Here is a 6,491-nt window from a genome sequence, read left to right as displayed (position 1 = left end):
AGGTGGAAGACTGGTAGTGGTTACAGTCAGGTTGATTTGCACAACTTGACTTCCATGTGGTGAAAGAGCAGGGGACTTGATGTAGTGTTTTAGCAACAATGGCAACTTGTTAGGAAGACTGCCATCCTGACTAACCACTACAGCCTTCACAGTAGACAAGCAGTCCTCACCCTTTATTCTTCTTAAAGGTGAAGTGGAAATATAGTTTCCTCTCAGAACGTTATGTTCAGACAGTATGTGTAAGCCCTGTCTGTGTTCTTCAGGTGAAGCCCAGGGAAGGACCTTCCCAGAGCTCCTCAGAGCCTCTCAGATGTGCTCCACAACCTGCCGCTGTGTATTCAGTGGGATTAAACCTGTGCCCCCGATCTCTAGAGGCACAAAGCCCTTGCCCGACAGGGACCAGGGCATGCCCAGGGACTCCGGAAAGGCCGGCCAGACAGGGCGCCCCTTGGAGCGCCCAATGGAAACTACCCTGCAGGTTTATGGAGAAGAGGAGGCAGTGGACTACGAGGAGGTCAGAACACACCAGGGCCTTTCTAACCCACATATCATCATTTAAATGTGCAGAAAAAGGAAGGGATAAGAGCTTGCTTGTGTAGTTTTATTTGGTTATGTTCTTCAGGAGGTTTCAAGGTTTCATTCCCAAGTCTTTTCTATTTTGCTTTGCACAAAAAGTACAATAAGCTGTGCGAATGCACTGGCAGTGAGAGCCCAGCTGGGTTAGGAACTGAGAAGGAATGTTAAAGGCTTGTGTCTTTTGTGTTCTTCAGAGGCCGAACTCCCTCAGGTTCCTGCAGTACACTGTGGCAGAGGAGCAAGACTTGCTCAGCTCACCCCCACACAACTTCCTCGATGGCATCAAAGCCGGGTCAGTCCACAACAGCTCATGGCCCACAGACACACGCCACCTTTACAAATAACAACGCCTACAAAAAAAGCTGAGACAAAAAAACCCAAAATATACTAAAAGCAACAGTTAACATAGTTGAGCTGCGTCAGCATGCATAGGCTTCAAAGGAACAACTAATAGATTTATTCCATGCTGAAAAGAGAAGAAAGAAAACACAAAGTTTCGGCTGTGTAGCCTTCTTCAGGTGTGAGTTAGTTAACATATTCAGAATGATGAAGTTGTCTGCTTGTGGATCATGCTGGCATCTTTTTCTTTAGTGGCTTTTACATGCTCCATAGCAGGGCTGTGAACATGGTGATTTTTTAATGTCTCACTGACAGAGAGTGTCCTATATTTACAATGTTTTTTGTACAGATAAAACTTTGTGGAGGGCGCGGTGGACATCACAACATTCTTGCCTGTGGGGTTGGGGATCACAAAATTGACAGCTCTGTTCCAGCTCTGTAAAGATAACTGTCAGAGCAGTGCTGATCGTTATTATTTTTTTCACTTTTCTCCTCTATGTCTCTGTGTCTTCCCTGCAGGTCCGATAACTCCCCACCTTTAGCAGCAAGACCTCGCTTGGCTGGAGTCCCCTCCAGAAAGCTGATGGCTGCTTCCAGAGTGGAGGACAGCCCCAACCAAGGTGCTGACAGCTGGAGCTGCTGGCCTGTCATTTGTTTGAATGTGTTTGATTGTGTGCTGAGAAACCAGCCGTGAGACTGGGCAAAACTGAACAGTAATTAAACATTACAGCTTGGGTTTTGAATGGGGCAGTCTGTTTCAGTTTTTTCTTTTCTAGACTAGATTACTGCATTTCCTACACAGTAGCTGTTCATTATTGCTGCCTACTGGGTCTTATTTAGAGATAAAGAAATAAAGAATAACACCTGCCCACATTTTTCTCAGTTGATTTTGGCATTTGTACTTCGGCATGAGTGTCAGTGTGTCTGCTGCTGTGGGTTTTGACAGGTGAAGGGTGTTGAGAAATGCGGACTTTGTTTTGCAGGGCCTGGTGAGCCTGAGGAGGACAGGCTGATAGTGGTGTCCCCTCCTGCTGCCACACCCCCGGCCCGAGTACCCCGCAGAGTGTCCAGAATCCCCAGACGTGAGTCGGCTGCACCATTGGTTAAGATGTCACTAATGATAACAAGGACTGGCTCTGAAGGATAATTTCAAAACACAGACATCCCACTCCAATTGGTCAAATTCCCATGCATGAACACAACCTACTGTACGTGATTTCTTCTCCTATTATTATTTTCTGAGGAAAAACAGAGGAAAATTAACTATTAAGCTTTGATTCTTTGTTAAATTATGCGTTATGTGATGCATTATGTGATAGTTAGCCCACAGAGGAATGATAATATCAGATGGGAATGCAAGCTTTAACTAATCTAATGTAGTCAATGTGACTCTGGATCATGATGATAGACTGTGATAGACTCTGTGTCAACAAATGTGTAACTTTGGGAGAGATGTGATGTTTTTTAAGTCATAACAATTTGTTGGTATAATTTCTGAGCCTCAATTTGGTGTGTTGCTTTAAGTCTAATCTGGCTATTATCACATTATTACTTTAATATTGTTGTGTCCATTTCAGTGATGCCTGTCAGACCATGTAATTAAATCATATATTCCAACTCACTAAAACATTGCTTTGGTCACTTTGCCTCTATAGGAGTGTTGGGGAGCTCCACTCGTGTTGCTTCTCATCAGAGCCTGATGTCGTGCCCTGGGCAAGGCATCAGCACTGGCAACACAAGTGTCGAGCCCCTGGCGCGAGTCTATGGGCAGGCAGTCCAACAGAACAGTTACCCCCAGGTCCAGGAGGTTAGTAAGAGGCCTTTATTTCTCTTTGCTTTTGTTTTGAGTTTTTTACAAACAAAACTTTTGAGTTTCAAAAAATGCTCTGTAGGTCTTTCATTTTTGTGTTTCACCAATGTCCTAGTTTTTTATAATACCTTCTACAGTATATTTATTTATAAACACTTCACATCAAGACATCAAAAACAATTTAGACATCAAAAACAATCAAGATTAGTAATAATGTCTCCATCAGCATATGTACTCTGTATACTGTAATGCCATAGCACACAAGTGTAACTACAGTATATTATGATCAAGTCCTGTCTACGTACTGACCTAATATTCACAACAACAGTATTTGAAGCCCTATACAGACAGTATTCTGGAATAGAATATTAGAGTATTTAGATATAAAAAATACAGCCTGGAAATGAATTGACCCAATAATAACAAACAGCAAAAATGTCTTCAGGGGTTCACTATATAGGAAATAATAATGATACAGGACTAATATGTTTCTTTTTCCATCTATAGTATATTTGGTATTTGAGGGATTTGATCATTTTGGGACCGGCCAGATTGCTTACAATGATCAGACGCAGTTATTTATCTCAGAAATTAAAACATTTTTACATTTTTGTAGACTCTGGTGGATAACTTGTGAAAGCCTTTAGCTTGCTTTTAGAAAACACCTATCAAATCCCTTGCATGGCACTTTCATCTATGTACTGTACTTAATTATATCAGCAGTATTATAGAGTTGCCGTCATATGGCTGTAAGTTATGTTACGGCAGCAAAATATAGAGGAAACTCAAAATAAAATGCAAAAAGGCTTGCCAGATATAATAATAATAATAATAATAATAATAATTGCTTACACTTATATAGCGCTTTTCTGGACACTCCACTCAAAGCTCTTTACAGGTAATGGGGTCTCCCCTCCACCACCACCAATGTGCAGCATCCACCTGGATGATGCGACGGCAACCATAGTGCCCCAGAACGCTCACCACACATCAGCTATCAGTGGGGAGAAGAGCAGAGAGTAATGAAGGCAATTCATAGATGGGGATTATTAGGAGGCCATGATTGGTAAGGGCCAATGGGAAATTTGGCCAGGACGCCGGGGTTACACCCCTACTCTTTTCGAGAAACGCCCTGGGATTTTTAATGACCACAGAGAGTCAGGACCTCGGTTTTACGTCTCATCCGAGGGACGACGCCTGTTTACAGTATAGTGTCCCCATCACTATACTGGGGCATTAGGACCCACGTGGACCACAGGGTGAGTGCCCCCTGCTGGCCCCACTAACACCTCTTCCAGCAGCAACCTTAGTTTTAGCAAACTATGGAAGATATTAACAGACGTTCGGGAGGGATAACAATGACAAGTCAATCTCACACAGCTGTTCCTAATCACCAGCATTATAAAACTAGCTACATACAGTATACTGAACTCCAACACCTCCCTTCGCATTTATCTCAAACATTCCTCCTACACCCCATCTCCACCTTGCAGCTACCCCTCGGTTCACTCAAATGACTGGGGTTCGAGACTGCTTGTCTTATGGCCAGGAGGCTGCCTATTAACCAGATGGGTTAAACCAAATTTTTCTAGGTAGGTATTGCTAGCATTCACAAAACATTCAGTTCTTGGATGTTGTTGTCCCTAGTGAAATAAATGTTATGAACACAACTCTACTGGCATCCAATAATAATATTTATAAGACGCAGTAGAAAAATATATATAGAATTTATGGAAATGTCTTTAAATTGTGTTTGTGTCTTTAATGATTGGGATTAGACTCTGAATATACTGTATGCGTATGTATAATAATTTTTTTTTTATAGTAGAATTTTTTTTTATACTGTACTCCCCCAAAAATACACACAACAGCAACCAAGTCCTGAGGGTGACAAGTAGTTAGAAAAATGTTTTGTTCTTCTCTTTTTAGAAAACGTAAGTAAATTAAATCATATCTGTTCTGTCAATTTGTATGATTTTTTTTTTACAATCCAAGTTGTTTATGCTACAGATGATATATTCTTGTGCAATTTAGTTTAAGCTGAGATCTGAGCAGTTGATTACTCTAAACACTATCCTTTCCTTTCCTTTCACTATCCTGTTCCCAGGGTGATTTTATTGCTGGCTACACAATTTCAATTTCTTTTTCTAATTTGCTAATACTGGCACTGACACTGATACTGACAATACATCAGTACTGTTTTTTTAGGTGGAGCAAGTACAAGTAAATGTATATGAATACTATGAATCACAATTCAGTGCTGTGAAACAATTTATGTCATGGGGTCCAACAGTAAATATTTCAGAGGACTCAAAGTAAAAAAGTTTACCAGGATTAGTCCAGCTGGTCTCAAAACTGAGCCGGGCCAGGATTCCCCAGGGTTAACTTGTGCTTTTCTGTTATTACAGACACACAAGATGGGGCACGTCCAGGACCGGTGGAGGAGCGTGGGGAGTCTTAAAAAACGCCTGCGCATGATAGGGGGGGATGGATCTGCAGAGGAGAGGGATAACATCTCTTTTCCCCCTCTGAAGAGTACCCCCCATATCGCAGGTCAGATCAGCATCTCCCACACATCTGCACTGATTTTCTTTCTCACTTTCTTCCACCACTTTCTTTCAAGGTCAGGTTTTTTTCCTTCTTCTAGAGCTTTTTTACTGATGCCCCGAGGCAGAAGCCTTTCACGATCTGCTTTTGTCAAATCAGTGGTGACCAAACTGATCACAGAACGTTTCCCCACTCTGTTGTGACCTTTAGATGAGCTGTCCCCTGCCCTTAAAGGGAAGAGAAGAGATGGTCCAGAGCAGCCTGGGCTGCAATCCTTCTCTAGGCCCGAGCTGGCCCTCACCCAGAGCCTTCAGTTTCTGGCCTCTGACGACTGGTAGGCATAAAGCAGTACAATCAGCATCCACCTATTCCGTTTTCTATGAATACAATTCTGACTAGTGAAAATACAGACCTTGTTGCCCATAGCTCTATACAGTTAGACCTCTTTCCTTGTCCTGGTTGATGTATTTCTTTCCGTTCACTGAATTCAGGGAGAGGAAGGTTGATGGACTGAGCTTTATAAGGCGTCTGTCCCAGCATCACCCTGTCATCCTGATCAGCAGACTGCACGATGTCTCCCTGGCGCTCGTGCAGGAGGTGTGATCTCTCCAAAATATTAATTGTTCATTTGTATGATTGCTTTTCACTGTTTTTGTATCCATTCTGAACCATTCATATAGAATGGTTCAAGAGAGGGGCACAGACGAGGCTCTTCAGTGCTGACGGTGGTTTGCCTTTCCCCAGGTGAAGAACTTGCGATCAGCTGTGTCTAGGATGGCAGTGGTGTGTCTGGGAGACGTGTTCACCTTCCTGAAGAGAAGGATGGACCCGGAACTGGGGAACACAGTGAAGGTGCTGCTAGAGAAAGCCGGAGAATCGAACACATTCATCCGACAAAGTGTAGACAGCACACTGGACTGCATGGTGCAGAGCTGTACCCCTGCTCGTGCAGTCAACGCGCTGCTGAATGGAGGTCTGAGGTGAGGGCAGAAATATACAGAATAGAATAATACCCAGAATCTTAGGGTCTGACTTCAGGAGCTGTGAAGGGTCATTTACGTTTCATGGAGCTTGAAATCAAAGCATGTATTAAAGAATATTTACTACAATGTTAATATCCATTCGTTTTCTAACCACTTTCTCCAATTTAGGGTCATAGGGTAGCTGGAGCCTATTTCTGCAAACAGCGGGTGTAAATCAGCCCAAACCTTGGACTTGT

At 42.8% G+C, this 6,491-nt stretch overlaps 1 long non-coding RNA gene across 1 annotated transcript; it reads left to right on the top strand.

Annotated features, from left to right (window-relative positions):
• Window positions 1-5,521: 5,521 nt before the first annotated feature.
• Window positions 5,522-6,105, top strand: LOC138226265 (uncharacterized). The gene is made up of 3 exons (XR_011184455.1): window positions 5,522-5,606; window positions 5,764-5,869; window positions 6,017-6,105. It is a non-coding gene; the product is annotated as an uncharacterized lncRNA (long non-coding RNA).
• Window positions 6,106-6,491: the final 386 nt, after the last annotated feature.

Source organism: Lepisosteus oculatus, unplaced genomic scaffold (assembly GCF_040954835.1).
Source record: "Lepisosteus oculatus isolate fLepOcu1 unplaced genomic scaffold, fLepOcu1.hap2 HAP2_SCAFFOLD_121, whole genome shotgun sequence".
NCBI lineage: Eukaryota > Metazoa > Chordata > Actinopteri > Semionotiformes > Lepisosteidae > Lepisosteus > Lepisosteus oculatus.
This window is presented reverse-complemented; position numbering and strand designations above follow the sequence as displayed.